A 22,035-nucleotide genomic window follows, 5' to 3' on the forward strand; every position below is an offset into this window, starting at 1 on the left:
GCCTCTCATCTTTTTAAGTGGGAGAACTTGCACAATTGGTGGCTGACTAAATAAATATGCCCCACTGTATATGAAATGTCTGCAATTTGAAATCAGACTTCTAGAGAAGCATATAATAAGATAAGTGTGATTTCACGAGTGCCCAAATGTAATCGATTTATTTTTCTCAGCTTTATTAAGCACAGTTATGCAAAACAAAGAACAACAACCAAGGAGCCGAACAAAATGCAGCAGCAATGATCCATCAACTAGAGCATGTATTGTGGCTGTGTTTCTCAATGTGCCCTTTTTACAGTGAATATTGGCTTTTGATGGAAGACAACAGTCACATGGAGGATCAATAATTAGGCCTTTAATAACTGTGTGTGTTTATGCTTTGGGGGAAAATGGATCTTCCAGAAATCTTTGCGTAACGAAGCAGAACTTTTCCCCTCAGAGGAAGCAGCATTCTTGTCCACACGGAAAGGATTTCTTACCACTGACTTGACTCTCGGCTATAATAAATGCACATCAACAGTTGGGCTGTGTTCCACATTTTCGCACTGAGATAAGCAGCTGAGGAACGTCGAGTGTTTGACCCCAGGTGATAAGGTGGGAGTAGGAGCTGCTTTGCAACATCGTGAAACACTGAAAAACAGCACATATAGTTGATGAAGAGCACTGAAGTCTGAGGGTTCATCGTCAGTTCATGAACTTTCTTTCCCCTTTTCTTTACAAAAAAGGTGTCTGATGCAGAATTCCATTAAAATAAATCTAATTCCACACTTATGCCACTCTATATAAAATCTAATTAAGGAGCAACCATGCATTGTTCCTGTTGCCAAATGGAGCTATACTATTGTTGATGAGCATACAAGCAACAAGGCACAACACTGAGGGGGCGTTGGCCAGAGAATGTGTGTGTGTGTGTGTGTGTGTGTGTGTGTGTGTGTGTGTGTGTGTGTGTGTGTGTGTGTGTGTGTGTGTGTGTACTATCCATTACACAATCCGAGAAAGCAGACGGATTCGATATGCCGGGGTCTGTGTCTGGATGAGGTCATTATGCATGAAGCAGAACTGCAGCCCCATCATGCGTGCACAAACACACACACACACACACACACACACGGGCATGAGCACGCAAACAGTCACACACTCACACAAGTTTCTATAGCAACTCCAAACAAACAGTCCGTGCATGTGGTGACCCCACCCCGGCAGAAAAGAGGGAGAAACCGAGACAGCGAGGCAAAAACAGACATAAAAGTAAGATAGAAAGCGAGAGCAGGGATGAAGGCAGCAATAGGGGACCTCACAAGGGACTCTCCAGCTGCACATGCTTCATTTTACATATGCTCTATGTCTTATTCATAGCAGAGACATTTGAAAAAAGATCACATGCATCGCAATATGTAAGTGTCTAATCCAAACTGAGTTGAACGTTTAACCTAAACTTGCATTTATATTCCTAAAACCATCCTCAGATTTGGCAAAACCTAACAGCTTCGCTAAGAAAAACCAGAGTTGATTTCACAAGAAGACAGAGGGATGGTGAAATAACCTCATCCCACTAGTATCCCATGGGCCTCTTGTGTTGTTGCACCACACAGGTCGGAGACTGAACACACAGTGACCACACAGACAACCCGCCCCCACAAAAGGCCTTTTCAGTCACCTTAAAGCTCCAGAAACAGAAAAGAGAACAAACCAACAATAGGCATGCAGCTTTGTATCAAAGTGAAGGCCAATTATTGAGGCTTAGCAGTTTCCAAGGTCAATCAAGGTTGAGGACGCCCACATCCGCACATTAAAGGGACACTGGCATTTAGATGTCTTGTTGGTTGAAGAAACCTTTGACCACTTGGACTTTTTGGCATTTTCCTCTCTGTTTTATCAAATCCATCAAGCCAAGATGAAAGCTGTGACTCTGCTGTTGCTGATGAAAGGTGACCAGTGGGCACCCATTGGTAGCAGACCCACACATTGACAAAACTTGAATTTGAGATGCAGAAATGAACAGAATGTTAGATACTGGGATCATAATAAACTGCGTTACATTAAAAAATGAACTGCCAATATCGTACATACAGGCACTTACAGCATTTTGTGACTAATGTCATCTTTCCACTCAGCCATATTCCCACCATAGCAGCTTCCACTGATGGGCTGTCTACCGCCTAATGTGACAGCCTAAAAGGGGGATCGCCAGCATCAATTCACTTTTGGTCTTTAGTCTGTTGACAGTAAGAAAAATTTGACTAGCCTTTCCGTTAACTTCTTCTCCAAGATCTTTCTGTTAGTGTTGCTTTTATGATGTCCCTGCACTATGACAACCACTGCTAACTGCCTATGGCAGTAGGTGGTGGCGTGCAGGATACACATGACAGCAAGGACTTTTACTGGCCTGCTGAAAAGAAGCTGAAAGAGAGTTGCTGACATACCAGAGCGAGTAGTGAAACATAGCAGTGATGCTAGTAAGTCAGTCAGTAAGTCAGAAGTCATCCAAAACTGACATTAACTTATTAATCGATAAAGTCTTATGCAGGTCTAGAAGCTAAAGGTTTGGAATGACTACTATATAAAAAACATTGACTAGAGTGTTCAAGTCTCAAAAACTCTTCTTTGGGCAAAATTTTCTGGACCACAGAGTGGACCCATGTGGACTGCGGATCAAATGGGTGGTCTCCACAGACTGGAATTCGGCCAATGGAGTTTAATGAGCTCTTGCTTTATTTGAAAGGAAATCTCAGCATGTCTCTACCACAACAGGAAAGGATACAAGCAGAGTTCTTCTCAGCGAGTCACTGTCACTGTGCTGTGCTTTGACCCCTTCCAACACATCTGACCGCTCGGTGACATGCTGTCAGAGAAGAGGGAAAAGAGCCTCTCCAATGAGTGTGTCTGTGTGTGTATATGTGTGGGTGACACCGAGGCCCGCTATGTTTCCGGGCCTGTCAGGCTTGAACCTCGGGGGTTGCGACACAAATCCATACAAAGCATCCATCATGGAAAGGAAAGTGGCCTCAACTGATGCTGATGATATCCAGGAGGTCAGGCATCTTGCTGCACAGGCCCCTGGGGTCCTTCCTCGCCTCAACAGTTCACCCACTGAGTGTCCAGCAAACACGGACGAAAATAAAAGAATTTCAGCTTTGAGGTGGAAAGAAGTCTATTTAGCTCATGCTTGTAGTGGCTGTCAAAAGAATGAGTATGTGCGCCGGTGTGTGAATGTTGCAACATGGCATGTACATATCCAATGTTTCTATTAAGGGAAGAACTACTGGTCACAGTAACACGCTATCCCCTGGTGCTAAGTGAGTCTTAAAATATGTTTTTGTAGTTTGAGCAAATTGGATTAAATTGCTTTGCAAATCTGCCAACCAAAGTTATTTTGGAACACACAGCATTTTAGTTTTGTTTGAAAATAAGAATAATTATTGTGGAGAGATGCTTCTATGATACCAGGCCTTCAACATGGGGTCAGAGCTCTTTGCTATAGAGGGTCTGGTGTAATTTAGAGACTATTTCCCCCCATTAGTGGTCAGTGTAATTCATTTCATTCATCCATTATCATCCCCTCATCACTGTTACTTTGTGGTTGTCCAAGGCGTGTAGCCTGCGGTGTCTCAGTGCCTCTCTCTCAATCTTTGACAGTCATACACACACACTTGTGTGTGTGAAGGAAGGACAAGCTTCCTGTCAGGATGTAGGGTCCAGCAGGGGGACAGTGGCACATAGCCAGAAGTCACAACTTTCTGCTGAAGCCAAGTGTGTCGGAGTTTGTGTATGTGTGTGCGTGTGTGTCAGTGTACACTTGTGTGTGTTCTTGTGGTGCATGCATTCATGTGCAATTGTCTGCGTCCTGATTGCTTTGACCGCTGAGCGAGCATACTTCATTTCAGAGGAGTCATTCTCATCGACTGTAGGAAATTCTTCTCCAACATCAAAGACATTTCAGTCTCTTACTGTAGCGGAGCTTTCATTCACAAACTCCAAGACAGCAAAGCTCCAGATGAACCTGAATAAGGCCAATTATCAGGGTATCTCCTGCACTACCATCACAGTGAAAGGCTTCACTGGTCTATACGGACTCGAGATAATTAGACCACCAAGGAGGAGAAAAATATTCCAGAGCCTGGGCCTCATAGATGCCCTTTCCTGTCTGCCTACTCTTTCTACTCTCTCCATTCATCCCCTTCGCCTTCTCTATCTGCACTCTGTCTTTCTTTCATAGTTGTTCATGCTTGTTTCTCCTCCTGCCATCTTACCAGGCAAAATGTATGGAAATCATTCTGATTTGCACAAAAAGAGCAAAAACTGGGCACATTTATTTAAGACTCTGAACAAGTATTATGCTTCATTGACCAATAAATGTGACACTAAGGAAAGTGCTAAGAAAAAAAGAAAAGAGGTATCTACATCAAGACACATTGGTCAATAAATACTGTGGAATTATAATTTGATCAGAACCCCAATCATTACTAAGTCAGTGTCTACAGCTGTCGGGTGTATGGAAAAGTGGCATTCTTCCCACTATCACATGATATCTCAGGCGGATTCATATGATGGTTTCATTCCCATGATCGTACTTTTATGCCTTATAAACACAGATGAAGTGGCAGGACAACAACTGGCCAAAATCACCTTGTATAATTCCTACAGTGGTTGCAACTCTGAATATTGTAAAGAATTTTAGATGCATAAATGGAGCAATTTTGTTTATCTGAAGTGCTTTTTTCCCCACAGATTTGAGTAAAAACATAGTATACTTCGGTGCAATTTCAAGGGACCAAACACCTCACATTCATTACCAGCTGTACGGATATGGATGAGTGTTTCACTGTATGTTTGCAGAAATAGGTCCAGCTGTTTCCTCACACACCCTTCACATTCCCACTTACACACCAGGGCACATACAAACTACCATCCTTCCCAGTCAGGAAGAGCTTAAAGGATATCCAAAGACAAGCAGCTTGCCAATGTGGCAACTTATTGTTTCTGGCAACCAATGTGGTATATGACTCACCGTCGCCACAGAGACAGAGACCTAGTGATGCAATCAGGAAGGAAAACTAGGAAGCAAGTGACAATCGCCACAGCTGAGCGCTAAAGTACACTTTCTGTAAAACTGCAGTTTATGTATAAGCTGTTAGACGCTCCCTCTGAAAAATTCTAACTTTATTGAGTTAAATGACTTTTGCAGCTAAATGCAATTATGATATAAAAACATATTTTAAGGCAAGTTTGCTTGATCTGAAGGAATTCCAGCTTATCAAGCTCAACTGTAATGGTAGCCATTAGCTTGTCTCGTCTTACCACCAAATCCAGGATTAGAAAAATCCCTCACAACTTATTTTTGATGTCACAGATGTCCATATTTTTGTCTGTGAGGAGTTGGCCTTTAAACAAGTAAAGATTGGCTCTTTGGTATAGCAGCTGGGAGCTTAGCACCATAGTTTTCACATCCAAGCAAAAGTTTTTCATTGTTAAGATGAAGGATACAGTACAGCTCTGAACTTGCAGAAAGCTAAAACACATTAATAGTGCTTACTCATGGCATTCATCTGGCTGGTTCTGTCTCAAACGCTACCTTGCTCTTTTGTCTATTTGGCATCTTGACAGGAGGATCTTTAGAGTCTCCATCGTCAACTTGCAGCATGCCTGTAGCATCAACACACGCGTAACTGTCAACTTGAGACGGACAGGGAACATACCAAAGGATCTAATGACACATATCTCAAAGCCACTGCAGACAGTGAGACCTTTAAAAAGGCAAAACGAGAGCAAAGCAGGCAAAGGAAGGATTACACAACTGATGGCGGATCATAAAGCTTGAGGGATTAGCTTTCCAACCTTCAAGCTTAGATGTCTGATCATTTTCCCGCCGGGATAAAGATCACTCAGACGTTAATTCAAGAAAAACTCTGCAGGCTAATGGTTAGAGGGAACTACAGCATGTCACTGTGCATCAGCATCAACTCCAATTGGCTCCGCTCACTACTCTGCCTTTGTCACACAAAATAACTCCTGATTTATCTCAAAATGTTTAAAAAACTTCTCAGTTTATTAAGGCAGAAATACTAAAGTTATTTAGGGCCAAACGTCAACCCAAACCATTCATGCCTGTTAAGATGACACTCTTGTACGCAGTGGATTAAAATCAATGCAACAGCAGAATAAGTTTACTTTGTAGCTCACTAATCATCCGAGTGACCTGTTGCAAGTGTGAAAGTGCCCAGACAGTAGAGATGATAAGATTCCTGTGTGCCTGAAGACAGAAATGACAGACAGCACCAATCACGTTCACGCAGTCACACAAAATGCCCTGTGGGAGCTGAACCCACTGACTGCTAAGCAAAATCAAGGCTTTAAAATGACTAGTTTAGGGACACCTTAACAGTCAGTATAAAGTCAACCACTTCCTATTGTTTAAGGCCTCAGTATACTTCACATGAACGACAGCATATGACGTGTTGTCTTGCCAGCTCTAAAAACATAACGTTTATACTATTTCTGAATGGCCACACATGAAGGCAGAGTAAAAACTCTACTGCCATAGCTTCTTCCTGGTTGGATCCCACTGCCTCCGATTCAATCTCCAGGAACTCAAACATCCTTAAAAACTTGACATGATAACACATACAAATGAGGATAAGGATGGACACTTTCAGAAAGTCTCTCTTCAAGGCATTCATAGTGTTTAACACAAAAAGTGACCAAAGTAGCTCCGCAACAATGAAAGTACCTGCGGTGGCCTCTAGAATTCAAACTTGCTCTGTTTGGAAGACTGATGACTTCAATTTATTTAGTAGCTTCAGCACACGGGGACGATGTTGCAAACAGCTAAAACTGATCTTTGGAATACAAACCCAAGATGAACTTTTGAGTGGAGATTTGTTCATATCTTTTCAAAGGTGTTCATGAAACCAGAGAACAGTCCCAGCAAAACCCTTGACATTTGTCTTCAAGTTTTAACCTTAATGTTAACTATAACCATCCCGCTGTTATTTCCAAAAGTATCTACCTCACATCTTTGGTATGAAGGAATGTATCTGACCCAAGGTACCAATGTCACAACAGCTTTGCACACACGCCACGTACTGATTTAAATTGGCATCACAGACATGTAATCTGACACTTGGATCTATGTCAAAGGCCGAAGCCTTCTGGGAGGGAACATTTAAGGTGGTGGTGGTGGGGGGGGGAGCGGTTGGAGATGCTGGTTCTCATGTTACGTCTCAATTAGCCACCTATTTGTCGGTGAGGCAAGTAAATGCTAGGATCACCCCCAGGGTCCAAATTGCAGTGTCAGTTTCAATTAGCATGATCAAACACAGGGAAGTAGAGAGAGAATAAGGAAGGAAAAGAGGAAATAAAAGAGGAGTGGAAACGGAGAGTGACCTCACTGAAGGCCTGTTGCTGAAATCTCTGTCTCCTACCCCGCGATGAGGGGAGTATCGGCAGCGAGAAAGATCGCTTTGATACATTTTTCAGCTGTGCAAGACGATACCGCAGCTATGCACCGAGAAATTCCAAAACTCCCTTCGTTTTCTACTGTTCCCTCTTCATCCTCCTGGCCTGACAGCACAACCCTCATCCCTCATTCACTCCCCCCTGTGGTGTCCTTGCAATCTCCTCATCCATTATCATTGGTTATTAGATATGAAAAAGTGAGAGAAAGATAAATGGATGGGAGGCACAACACAGCAGTTGGCCCCATGTAGGTTTACCCTACAATCAAGATACTGTCAGGTCAGCTGGTAAGCAGAACATCGTCACTGTAAAAGGAGAGTGCTGAAGTTCTTTTTAACGTTGAGGCTGTGACTTGACTCGGTTTACAAGGTGCCTGATGGAACAGGCAGACCGGTCATTTCTGTTTCTGTCTCCCACACACACTCACACACACAGTGGTATATTAGAGTATCAGTTCCCCCATGGTAACACTGTGCACCAGTATCCCTTTCAAGTCCTCGCCTCTGTTTAAACAATCAGAAAAAACACCCACCATCGCAGCAGGCCGTTTTTGGATCTGGTGTTTAAAGACGAGCGTGAAAGGGATCTTTCCACATTTGAAATGAAGGCAAGTAAGATTTATGACTAGTTGGTGGGCGATGTAAAGCATGACTGTGTATTGCACATGGAGGAACTAACTCGTCACAGAAAATGAGACGCCATCTAAGGTCTCTTATTAACAGCCGACAATGCTGGATGGCTTTAACAGAGGACAGTGGTGTGGAAGGACTGGGCCAGTGGGGGTGTGAGGGGAAACGATCTGATAGTCTGATTGGCTGTAGAAGTATTTCTCTGTAACACTAAACAACATTAACTCTATAACATTGAAGTCTGAATGAGCAACAGTTAAATTTTAGGTCAGAATAAACTTTATTATCTATTTAGAGTTTAACACTCAAACCTTTTGTAAATCTGCTTCATCAGGACTGTGTGCTTGTGATTTGATTAGATTTGACAAGTGTTGGAAACAAGCAAACAAACCAACAACTGTCATCAGAACAGAAAAATGTTTTTCTAACAGAGCCTTTCCTACTTTACCTATAGTTGCGGGAACTTGAGTTCTTTGCCAGATGCTTCTATGTCTGTCTTTCTGTGGATAGATTTTGTCAACGAGATAGCGCTACAGCTCTGCAAGATGCAGTCACTAAATCTTGTAGGTGTGCAGTTGAGATCACAATGAAAGCCTATTTGGAAATGGGTGTGGTGCAGGCACTCCTGTGGGAGTGCAGGAAGTAGGGCATTAGAAAATAGGGAAGGAACCACTGGCGCCCCCACATGGCCCATATTCCTTTTATGTTGCGAATCATTGTATCCCAGTTTCAGTAAATTGGTACAAGAAAAAAAATCCCACCATACAAAAGGTATGGGCTAAGCCCTCAATATCCTCAAATCCTATAAACACCTCTGGGGCCGACACAGAGTGTAAAGGGGAGGGAAAGTCTATCAGATGAGGAAATACTTCAGCATGACACATATATATGTCAATAGTAACAAAGTTAGAAGTTTGGTTAAAAAGGTTAAGAGTTAAGAGTTGACCATGGGAGGATGGCTAGGAACGTTGAATAAATCTGATACCATTCACCTGTTTTGCAAAACTCTGTTCTCGCAAGTCATGTGTTCCATTGGACCATACACACCGATTTGACGTTGCGACTGTCGTGATCGCAACACAAGATGGTCTCTAGTAAATTAGGAAGGCTAGCAAATCCATGACATAACAAAATGTTTAGAATACTTGAAATGGAATTTGCCGTTTCATGTTGTTGTCTCAACATTTTGCCTTCATTTTCTCTCTATTTTACTACTTAGTTCCTTTTTAAGGCCATAAGGCCAGTGACAGTTTAAAAGTTCGTCTAAAGTGGACAAAACGCTGCCATTACATTTCTGTCCTTCCCTCCCTCCACTCCTCTCTCTCGCCTCCAGCCTGTGTGTGAATCCATCCGTCTCTAATCTTCTTCCTGTACGGCTCACTGAAACCCCAACGTTCATTTGTCCCACTCTTTATTTGGCATCCAGTAGAGGGTGTCGCCTCTCCCCCTCCTCGCCCTCTCCATTCATTCCTCCATACTCTATTTCCCTCTTTCAACCACTTCTGCCTTCCCTCTATCCAGCAGTCTGTCCACTGCTTTACTCATTCATCCCCCTCCCATAATCTGTCTTTCATCTCCTTTGTCCTCCATCAGGTCCTCCATCTCTTTCACACTCTGTCCACTGTCCTTCTTGCTGAGAGAAGGACAGTGCAGCGTCCTGGCAGCTCTCAACCCTCCCTCCTTGGGCGGAAAAATAAACAAGCGTCCACATGTTCCCAAGGAATTTTAATGACTTCCATAACTTTGGCTTTTTTACCTGCCAAACTCCAGGCTGCACGGGGGAAACAGTGGAGTCTGAATGAGCCAGTTTAGCGGCACTGATGACGAGCTTTGTGAGCCTGAGCCAAGTAGCATACTTTGAGGCACTGAGCAGCTTTGAAAGAGGCCAGAGGTTTCTCCAGTAAGAAGCCATATAGACAAATCTATGACCTAAACATGGTAAATAAGAAATAAAAAAAAACATAAATCTTGTCACTCCCATTTTTATTAAAGTGGAGTAGTGGAAAAAAAACATAAAATATGCGTCAGTGGGTAGCACCATGCCCAATCAACTGCAACATGTAGAATTCTGTCTCACACACGCACGCACAATACATTTGCATCAATAATGACCAGGAGTAGAGTGGGACCTTAAATGCCCCATTGCACTGGCTCAATACAGCACACATCTCACACATAGTCTTTGTCCTCAGCTGATCTTTGTCATTGCACTAAAGTGATTGGATCAACATTTGTGAACAGGCTGTCCCTATGTACAAGGTTAAGTTCTCCTGTCAGTCCTGTGTGAGGTAGCCTCTGTGGTTTGGAGTCTTGACTCAATCCCGTGTTAGTTTCTCTTACTGAACTATTTTCTAATACAGGTTTCTTTACCGGGGCTACCATCAGAGACATAATTGTTGTAAAAGATGCTGATAAATGGTTCAGTTTGCTTGAAACAAACATGTTGTCTGTCCACACCCTGAGGTAAACATGATTATACCTGATCAAAAATGCCACGCTCCATCCCTCTGCCTCCCGAATTTCTTTCCAAGAATTCAGTCTTTTGCGTGTCTTTCTAGTCTCAATGTAATGAATCAAACACTGGGGATAAGAGTGCACACTTTCAGTCAATCTCTACTTAAAGGCATTTAATGGTGTTGAATTAATGCTAACTCACGAAATGTGACGGAAGTCGTTGTGTGAAGAATGAAAAAAAAGAGAGCTTGTGGGAGAAGTTCAAGCCCTGCCGTACTTTCTCACTTTGGCGCAGCTCTCCAGTCCCTGCTTGAAACAGCTATGCTTGTCAGATTGTTGGTTTCGGACTTGATTCCAGGGAGGTTTCAGGTGCTCTTACATGACCTGATTAGCCACTTCACAATAAAAGGTTTTTACTGGCAGACCAGTAGAAGGCTTTTATTGTGAAGCAACAGACACTGACCACACTTGTGGAGAGTTTAAAATGCTGTGGGTATCCCGACCACATGAAAAGTTGGCATACGTGACTCTTCCTCAGTGCTCGATGGTCTCTGGTGTGTTTGAGTGTGCATGATTGTTCATGAGCGTATGTTTGTATGACAGAGCGAGACCTCCAATTTACAGTGATTGAGGGCCAGAAGAAGCTCGCTGTCAGGTGAGAAAACCCTCGTTGGAACTTTATTTTAATGGGGTCGTGACCCACGGACTGTCAGGTCAAGCTCCGGTGACCTGACATTAGAGCAGACGGGGGCTTGATGGAGGCATCTGTCAAGGGCCAAGGCAGGGCAATAAATCTGTGGAATTACTCTTGTCACACTAAATACGGAGACCTATTTAAGAAATACAGAAACAAAAAAAGAACCAATAAAATGGCTCAGAAGAAACACTTAACGGAATTCCTGACCGTAACCTGTGATTTCTAATGAATTTGTATTGTCCATCTTGTCCATTAATATCAGTTTTTAACTGTGTGAATCACTGGTTCACTACACAGACTTATTTAACATGGGCTGCATCACATCTGTGCATTTTTCTCCTGCCTGGCCGTCTCTTCACCTTCATTAGCAGCACATTACGAAATCAGACAATGTGTTTTATTACAGATGTGTCAGCGGTGGGGAACACCCAGCCCACTGGCAAGACCACTGTTTAGATTTCTGATCTCCTCAGTTGTGTTTTTCTTTCCCTCTCAACCCGGGACCAGCTGCAGAGGAAATGACAATACGGGGGGAAAACAACGGAGATTAATAACATCTCCTCCCACCTACTCGTGCACCCAACTCGCTTGCTCATTTATTTCTCCCTTCATATATTCCAAACATGTCTTTTTCTATACATGGCTTGTTCGACCTCCCACCCCACTTCTCAATCTGCACTTCTACTCGTTTCATCTTCAGGGTTGTGACCCTTGACCCATGAAACTGATATGTCACTGTGTCTTGCACAAACTCTGACGGCTCATGCACTTCTAGATTTAGTTTCTCCCCTCCTTTGCCTCTTTGGACCCCAGTCTCTCTCATGCACAAGGAATCTGGGCTGTGTTCTCCAACTTCAAGCCCACAATAATTAGCAGGCCTTGGAGTGTGGACGTACAGCACTGTGACGTTTGAGCTTTCAGGGGGCAGTGCAATCAAGGGATTTGTCTGTTCCTCCTTGAATGTGTAGATCTACTGTATGTGTGCCTGAACAGTAAAACATCTTTACTCTTTTGTAATGTCCTGACAGAATATAATGGTCCTCATTCTATCCATTTACACTCCCTCTTGTGAAGCATTATGGTGCAGAGCACTTCAAAGAATTTAGACACATCAAAATGGCATATTTTCCACTAAACCTGAAGAGGCACATCAGGATGAGATTCTCAATTTTTCTCTTTTTTCTACACATGTATGCCTCTATGCTGAGTGACTCCTTGTGACTGCAGTGATTCACAATTTTTGAAAAACCTATTCTGCTGTCCTTTTGAATCATACCGTCATTGACTGCTGATTCCTCTGCCCTCTTAACGGGCTGGTGGGGGCCATAGGTGATCAACTACTGCTTCAGTTTGACATGGCAGAGCAAAAGGCATTTGGCGCGGCTAAAAACAAGCCTAACCTAGTCTTGTGCAGGCCACATTGTGGCCTTTGTAGTGGCGGACAAGCTGACACACATAGAAAAGTTTGGTCATGTTTTGTTATGATCCACTTAAGTTACGCACTTTACAATGTGAATGAATCCACATTAATGTTATCTTCAAAGAAAAAATTAAATAAATGTCGTAAAGCTTACAGTGGTTATAGGTGTAGGTTGGGTCACGGATGTTCAATTCCAGTCCCGGACAACTGTAGTCTTGCAGCTCACTTCTACCGCAGACCAGTTTCTCACTCTACTGAGTGCACTTTTCTAGTCTTTCCCTTTAGAGACTGCTTCGAATAACACGGCATTCACATGCACACTGCTTTGATTTGGGATTTGGTCTGATTTTCTCAAAAGTTACTCGATAATCCACTCATTTAAACTAAGCCCACACATAAAACAATGGGGGTCGCCCATTGATATATCATGCCTACACACAGCACACATAAATTCCCTCAGCTGATTAAATAAAAAAGTCCATAAAGTCATTCTTATTCTTCAATATCCTGAGCTTATACTTTAACCCTCTAGATTCACTTGATTTGCTTCAGTTAAATCCTTATTACAATGCAATACAGCCCGCTAAGAGTAAAACATAGAGGTGTACTGTGCCAGTATATGGCTAATTTCCCTTAACAAGCCACATGGTATCTGGTACAGAACCCCTACGCCAATGCTACTGACGCACACTACAGCACCTGTTTGCACTTGGTAATTTGGCAGAGACTCTGATTGTTCCAAAGACTGTGACTGTGGTAAACAATCTCTGCTTTAGTAACTAGGTTTGGTTGTAGCCAAATATCAAACCACAGCTGGTTCCAGCACTGAGATCTTCAGCTTCGCTGTGATGCAATTCCCTTGATGGGAGGTGTGGGACGTCAAACTGGAGTCTCTTCTCAAATATCCACTTCTGGATGGGAGAAACCCCATCCTGACTTCATAAATGACTTCCAGGTTTTGGTTAAGAGGCAAGGAGGGAAGAAATGATAAAGAAAAAAAGAAAGGAGGAGAAAGAGATTTAAGGGGAAATTGGGAGGCTTTGTGCCCAGCCTCCTCACCACCACAGCCAATGTTTGCTGGGACAGAAAAGCTTCCCAGTGAATGATGAAGTCATTGTTTTTGGACTTGAAACAAACAAGGTTCTGCATGGTTTTGCAGTGTATTGCAGGGATGTACTGCAAGTGTGTTCATATGTGTTCTTGCTTTGGTTGGCTGGATGATTATTTGTTCTGTAGATAGTTACAAGACCAGGGCGAGTAAAGCTACATCCTCTTTCCTGTGTGCTGCATTCCCCCTTTTACACCCCCTCAACGTGCCACACATCACATTACACAGAGCTACAAGTCCCTGCAGACAAATGTCACACCTGGACCAAACCGACAATTTGTCAAAAAGGTTCTCCCTTTTCTTTAACATTTCTCACTTTCCTCTCAGATTTGAAAGTACGGGTTTCCCCTTTTCTTTCTCTTTTCCTTGTATGTGTAGAAAGTGGGATTTCTGCAGTCTCTACTATCAAAGACTTTCCCAGGGAATTTAGACATTAGCACTTATTACCTACACTTTCTTAGCAATTATAGTGCAAGTTAATGGGACATTAAACCTACAATAAAAATACTCATAAAATACCTTTCAAACAGTTAACCTCCCCCCCCCCCCCCCCACTTACCACAGTTACTGAAAAACCAAACAGTTTGACGCTGAGAGGTTGTCTCTTACTCATCTAGCCTGCATCAGCATGACTACCTAATGCTAATAAAAGGCTGATGCCAGTTTTATCAGGACAAAAACCCTGAAATTTCTCCCATCGAACAGCTGATCTGCTGTAAGACACATGACAGTCTAAGTGACTCAGCACTATTATCACTGCCAAGACAGGGAGGGAAGCTGTCCTTGACATAAGAGAGACTGAGTAGAAACAGTACTTAACAGATGCAGACAGCACGCTACATCTGCAGATAAAGATGTTCACGAGGCATCTCTGGTCAAAGTTAAAGTACACTATGTGTGTTACAACCCAAGGGCAGTAAATGAGTGTACAAGAAGTAATATTAGTAGACGGAGATAAAACCGAAGTGAATGACATGCACCTAAAAGGAACTTAAGCATAATGGAAAGTAAAGTTTGGTCATAACTGAAGGGGAGAAATGTCCTGTTGCATTGTGTCCCCAAAGGTCTGAGTCATCTGGTGGTTTTGGTGAATATTGCCCAATATTTAATTTAGTGGAAACTTTTAGTCATAGTCCCTTGCAGTGTTTGGTAACTGATCTAATCTTGAGCATGCTTTTGCAGGCAAAATGACTGCTTTATTTGTTATTTGGACCAAAGGAACAACATTAAGAGGTTAATGAGCATCTACAGTAAGTCTAACATGTACATATAGATTCTCTCTTCTCGTTTGACATCCAATTTCGGTGAAAAGTCATGAGAGAAACATGTCAGCAGGTCCTGCCACTTGGTGAGGACAAGTTCAGCAAAGCTTTCCCATGAACTGTGACCCGGCCAGAGCAGTCTATAAAAAGTATCGGGAGAAGTTATTGGTTTCACCCTACGAGCCTCAACTCACTGCGGTCAAGGCTGACTGGGAGCACGAGGTTAGAGGGGTCTAACCTCTGGGCTAGACAAGGCCAGTCAACTGACATTATGATCCATACAATGGATATAGTGAGTAGAGGTTCTCTCTCACTGCCCTCTCAGACATGAATCCCACAAAAGGCACAATCCTCAGTAAATCAAACAACAATCCTACCACACAGAATTAATCCCTCATTTGCAGAGGCGTTTCCAAGAATCGAATTAAGTAACATGACTGCAACATTGTTAAAGCATCTGTGGGAGGGGAGGACAGCAATGAGTCAATCAGACTGTGTCAACAAACCACAAGATATGAATTTAAGTCTGAAGGAAATTGAGGATCTGCTGGGCTTGTCCATGGGAATATCGAACTTTAAAAGGCCTCAGTGTTCACTAAATAAATGACCAAAAAAAAAAAAGTGCTGCTCAAAAGATGGTATATGTTTGCTTTGTTGTCCACAAAGAAATCCAGTCACGGCCATTTTGAGCCACTCCATGTGCACCTGTGTTAAAGCTGAAATGTGTTCAGTCCTTTGTCAAAGCTCACATCTAAGCCCTCAGTGGGATCCAGCCCAAATACATTTGGTTTGACTTAGAGCTGGACTGCAGTGTTCAATCAGACCCAAATCACAATCATCAAAAAGGCTCAGAGCTTTCTTTATCCAGAATCTGACAGCAATGATTTCTTTGCTCAGCAGGCCAACAGGTGACGCTCCACATAGTGAGTGAGTGTGTACTTATACACTTGCACGTTTATACAAACACTTAAGCACAGACTGAAGATTAAGACTGAAGATTAAAGACAAGTTGAAATGTACAAATAGAAAAATTTTACAAATACACATAAATAACATGCACACACACATACGGACGCACACACTGTTGGGGATGACTTTTTTGAAAACTAAATTAAATTCAGCACACTTGGACAGCTGGAAACCATGCTGTATGACATAATCACAGGCAGGCTTGCCAAGCCATTTAACACACACACACACACACACACACACACACACACACACACACACACACACACACACACACACACACACACACACACACACACACACACACACACACACACACACACACACACACACACACACACACACTGGTGATTTACGTTAGAAAGAAGAGTAACACCCATTTATTGGACGATAAGACAACCCCTTCCTGTCTCTTTGTAAAACACACATCCATTCACTCATACACACACACACACACACACACACATCACATATGGTCATCATCCCTCCTAAAGTGGAAACATAAGGAGAGGAACTGGAGAGGTGCTTGGGTCACTGAGGTTGATTGAGACACCAGAACAATGCTTCTCCTCCTCAGCCTCAGCATGGGGGGAAAAGTAACCTCTTTTGGCTACTTTTAAAATGTTATTGAACTACATGTCCACAGCTGAAGTGCAATAAGTCACATGTAAGAGTAAGAAACCTGTCTTTAGTTACCACAAAGATTTACCTCGAAACCTTGACCTAAGAGCAGACATGCGGTGACGAATGCAGATGGATATACAAATGCCTCAGGAGAGGAAATCAAGACCAGCAAGGACTGCAAATCATTCGACCTTAAGCAGCAATATTTTCTTGAAGGACCGGGCAAACAAAATCATTCTTGACACAATGGGAAAACACCAGAGAACGGCCAAAAGATGAAGACCAAACAAAGCTTGTTGCAAGGGTCCCGTTTTATTGCTTCTCTACAAAAGAACTCTGGACAAATATTGGATCAGATGTTTCAGGATTCAGAGGGCCGAGGCTATCACCATGGCAGCAAGTGCCATGGAAGCAGGATGTGTATGCAGATTATACATCTCCTCTGCAGACTGAGTTGAATCTTAAAGCTTTAACCTTGTTAAAGCATCTGCAAAGCAACACTTAACAACTGAGATTGCATTTGCTATGACCATGCACCTTTAGATTTGAAGCATTTTCAAAAATTCCCAATCACTTCACCCTGTAATCTACATTTCAGCAAAGATCCAACATGCTCATACATTCAAGCGAAATAGTATCAAATCTAATGTTTTGTCTCTAACCTTCCACAATGTTTTAGCATAATGCCGTCACTTACAGTTTAGAGAAATGTGATCATGGCGAGGACAACAGCAGAGGAAGAAAATGTGCGTACCACGTGTGGGGAGGTCACCGCCTCCAGGAGGCTGCACCATGGACACAGGTGTCTGTGTCACTATGAATCCATCAAATCCTCATTATTTCAGCAGTGAGAGGACAAACTTGACAGCAAGTCAGACTTTATTTTGTCAGCGGCTTGGAAAATTTTTCAGCTGCACTTGTCAGTTGAACGGTTAAATATGACAGGGATTAAGACAACTCAAAGAGCACAACAAAATGTAAAAATGGAGTGTTTTTTGTATTTGGACATGACACTGACATTTATGAGCTTTGTTACTTAATTACAGTTCAGGTTAATAGTAGGATGGTCTTATAGCCATATAGACAGATTTGATGAAATTTTACTCCTGGTCAAAAACAACTGCAGCACAAACATGATTCCTAAATCCAAGATTCCTAAACAGACTGAGCTGAAATGGTGTACAGATTGTTATACAAGTTCTTCAAAGCTCCAAAACCTTGAGGCCTGGAAAGCAAATCTTCAGTCATGCAAAACACCTCAGGCGATACAAAACTGAACAAAGTGAAGAGATTGTCAGCAGCAAATTCATAGCTTGCAAACAAACAACACTATGAGCAAGGAGCAAGCAAACCACTGACTTTCCCATCAGTCACTCAGTTAACCAACCATGAAAGGGGGCCTTTCATTGGAACACCCAGAAAACAACGACCAGAAATAGAAATGAGCAGCTCCCAACGGCTCCTTATCACTGCTCAGTCAATAGTAAACAGACACCTATGAAAAGGCCGATCGACTAAAGCACTTGACTGTATCGCTCCTCCTTTCCCTCAGGCGGTAAAGAGTGGGATAGGAACCGCAAGACAGGAAGAAACATTAGTAGAACTGAACTTTTAGGACAACTTTTTTGACAAATGAAGGACCAACCACAGGTAATGGCTCGACTCTTATCCATGCATGAAACTCAGCCACTTCTATCAACTAAAAGCACATGAACCCTAACCTACCCCCTGCCACCAACCCACTAAGGCATGCTGACACTTGAGAGGGCGGCACCTCTCTTCTGCACACAGAAAGCCATCTCGGGCCCATTCACAGCTCCCGGCTCTATTCTTCTCCAAAGCAAAAGAACTCGCAATCTGAAAGGAGGGAAGAGGGCCACTGCTATTTCATTTAGCACGAAGCAACCAAAGCAGAAAGTCCTCTGTTCTCCTCCCAGCTTGGAAGTTTCTCACGTGGCCTGAACTTGTGTTGATGAGACACCGACAAAAAATGAAAATTCATGCCTAAAGCTTGAAAACAGGTTTTCTCACAGATTCATGGTCTTTCCCTTGGTACTGTCAGCTCTGGGAAATGTCTCAACTGCACAGAGGCAACAAGAGTAGACAGCAGTGAGATAGCAGCCCTGACGGTGGAGAACACAGCATCCATTATATCAGACACAGAACACACACACAGACGCACACACACACACACGCACGCACAGAGGAACACACCATGCAACATTGCTCAGCTAGAATTGTAAAGAAACTGCACTACAAACCTGCTGGACAGCAATTTAGAGTTAAACTGCTGCGCCCGAGCCTTCCTCTTCGCCAGACAGTTGTGATCCACCTGCACTGCAGCGAGTCCTCTGCTTGTGCTGCTCGCTCTGCCTCTCTCTCTCTCTCTAACACGCCTCTCCCATTGTAGCTGAATGCAGAGTAAAACTGTTGCGCCGGCTGCCCTCTTTCCTTCCAGCTCCTCCTACAGTATCTCCCTTTCTTCCCCCTCTGGTGTTCTTCCTTCCACACTAAAGCAGGAGCCGCTCAGCTATATCTGCTTCTGTTCAGAGAGCAACTCTGATAGAAAACACACTTTATCTGCTGCTCGAGCTGCAGAGGACTAGCCAGTACGCACAGAGGGGGGAAACTGTCGGTGGTGATGGTGGGGGGTTGAAGAGGGGAAGGGGGAGGGTCAAACCTGATTTAAATTCACACACGCAAACGGGGTCGAGATGACAGGGTCCTTCCCCTCAGGGTGCTTCAATGATCTTTTGTAAAAAAAAAAAAAAAGAAAAAGAAAAAGACCTTGAAAGATTTTTTGGCCATCCCTACTTTCAACAGTTTTTATTCATTGGATCAGATTTGAGGGTGAAGGGGAGGGAAGTACAAGAAAGTAAAAGTCTTCAGAAATAAAAACCACCTCCCTTAACTTCTATAAACAATCGTATCCATCCCCTTCTTGCTTTGGACATCAAACTTTTAATTTCAATTCCCCATCTCTCCATCATTGTTGCTACATTTTCCAAAGTCCTTGGCAAGGCACAAAAATGCCACCGTCTCTTTCAGCAAGGTTTGACAAGAGTACCCTCCCCTACTTTCCCTCCACTAAAGGGTCCCCCTCCCTCCCCATTACTCCCCCAAAAGACATCCAGCACTTTCCCTGATAGCAGCTTAACAACCTCCTCATGAGGAATCTCACTCCACACAAAAGGAGTTCGGAGGAGAATTTGACCAAAACAAAGAAAGGAAGGAGCTGCTGGTATTTAGAAATTTGCATAAAACATCAAGAGGCTGAATATTTTGGGAGCTTTTTTGTGAAATTTCAGAAAATATGGGAAAGCCAAGATTTTGAGATTCTGGAAAATGTGTTCTGTCCCTTTCTTGTTGTGAGTGAGACGTGAAGATACCATTCTCGTGCCCTGACGCTAAATAAGACAGGAGACCCAGCAGGCACTTAGCTCAGCTTGGTGTAAACAGGGAAAAAAACAGCTTGTACAAATGCCCCATGAAACGATGAACAGCTGTTTTTGTTGTTTCGTACAGATCAAAAACCACCGGTTCATTTAGGCAGCTTTTTATTAACTTTAGACAGAGCATGGTTGGTTGTTTCCACCCGTTTCCAGTCTTTCTGCTAAGCTACTCTAACAGGTTACTGGTTCCGGTTTCATATTATTCATGCAGGAATGTTAATGGTATAAATCGTCTCATCTCACTCTTAGCAAGAAGGCAAATAAGTTCATTTTCCAAAAATGTCAAATGTTCCTTGAAAGACAAACTGTAAAAACTCATATGATTAGTAAGATGTTAAATACAAGGCACTTGTTGGTGGACATTGTGGGGACTATAATTCTTACAAATACTTTGAGCAGGTTTTTTTTTTTTATATACACATATCTATTTATTAACTAAGCAGGTACAATAAAATAATCAAAATTCTATTTTTGCACTCCGTGTCAGCACCATTTTTAAGGCCTCATCGAGGTGTTTGAAAATAGCCGTCCAGTACACATTGACCAAACACTGAAACAAGTGAACTATCTATATCCTCTTAAACCTGCTCAATTTGTTAACTGAGATGACATAAAAGGCCGGAGGAATTACATTAAATTAGCATGTGAAAGGCTGACTCACTGGCTTCACACAAACTCGGCTGTCCATGCAAAGTTCAACTCAGGAGGCAACCTCACAGTTCTTCCCCTCTTCCGTCCAAGTCTCCTAACTTTTCTGCATTAAACTCTCAGAGAAAAACTAAACCCATTCTGTACATTACAGGCTCCTATAGTCATCATTTCATTAGTGGGTTTTCAGCTGGTTGTGAGATGATAAATATTGAGTAAAATCATTTCTCCAAGAGGCCTTAGATCTCTCAGAACTTTGTTTAGAACTTAAATAAGCATCTGCCAACATTTAAGCTCCCTAGCATGAAGGGAAATTGTTGGCGGGTGTAAACCATGGTCATTTAGAGCAACAAATGAATTTCAAATGAATTTTTAATTGCTGCTTCCTCAAAGATGCTTCCATTTGGAAAGTAAAAGCTTGGTCTTTTGCTGACAAGCACAAAAAAGGCCGACAATAATTATAGGAAGCAAAAATACATGCTACTGTCTAAAGCTGGAAGAAAAAGCAAGTGAGCCAGCTGAGCTTAAATCAATTCAGAATCAATTATTCAAACCAAGAGAGGGGGATTATGGCGAAACGCACTCTGGCCAAGCTCCTGTATACCCAGCTGTCAATCTTTAAGTGGCAGGGATTCCCTGCTTACTCTGCTTGTCTCTGTGGTGAGTGTGGTTTTGTGTTTGTCAAACTACGTCTAGGACGAGAGGATCAATCCCTCGTCAGGCCTGAGAGTTGTGAATCTCCCACACTGGAAACTATTTAGTTGTGGTGTGTTCAGGCTGCACTGGAATAAAAGGCATTTTTCGTGTTGTTGGGAGTAATTTGTTGGTGACAGCTGAGGGCTCATGTTTGCAGAAAAATGTCAAACCTGCATAGTCATGCATTGTTTTATGACCTTAAAGAAGGCTTGCTTATGGATCATAAGATGCTTTATATGAAAAGACCTCACACAAGCATTTATTACACAGCATATCTAACAAAAGAACCAGCACTACAACCACTCTGACAGCCTCACTCTGGCTATCTCAGACTGTGCATACCTGCCCCAGAATAAACCTCGCCCTCTGGCCTCCCCCAGCATCGCTGGAGCTGGATGCCTGGTCTAACATTAGCACATATTTGAGTGAAATGTGCAGGGGCCCGGCCGTCTCCGTCGGTTAAATTGGGATGCATGTCTAGATTATTTATGAGCGGGATTGCTATCTTTCTACAATATCTCCTTTAAGGAAAGACGGAGGAAGATGGGGCAATGTACTTGCAAATGGCAGATGGCGTATGCATACTGTACGTTGATGAGCACTTACAGGAGTTATACAGGAGGT

General features: G+C 42.8%; 1 protein-coding gene across 2 annotated transcripts in view; it reads right to left on the reverse strand.

Moving 5' to 3' along the window:
* add3a (adducin 3 (gamma) a) overlaps positions 1-22,035 on the reverse strand; it is a 92,867-nt gene that overhangs the window by 51,453 nt on the left and 19,379 nt on the right. The window contains exon 1 of one of the 2 annotated variants that reach the window (XM_070856490.1): positions 18,877-18,989. The exons of the other annotated variant lie outside the window; for it this stretch is intronic. The gene's annotated coding sequence lies outside the window, so the exon portion shown is untranslated. Of the gene's footprint in view, positions 1-18,876; positions 18,990-22,035 lie in introns of those variants that run through there. 2 annotated transcript variants of the gene reach the window in all.

This window comes from Pempheris klunzingeri, chromosome 3, assembly GCF_042242105.1.
Source record: "Pempheris klunzingeri isolate RE-2024b chromosome 3, fPemKlu1.hap1, whole genome shotgun sequence".
Classification (NCBI taxonomy): Eukaryota; Metazoa; Chordata; class Actinopteri; order Acropomatiformes; family Pempheridae; genus Pempheris; species Pempheris klunzingeri.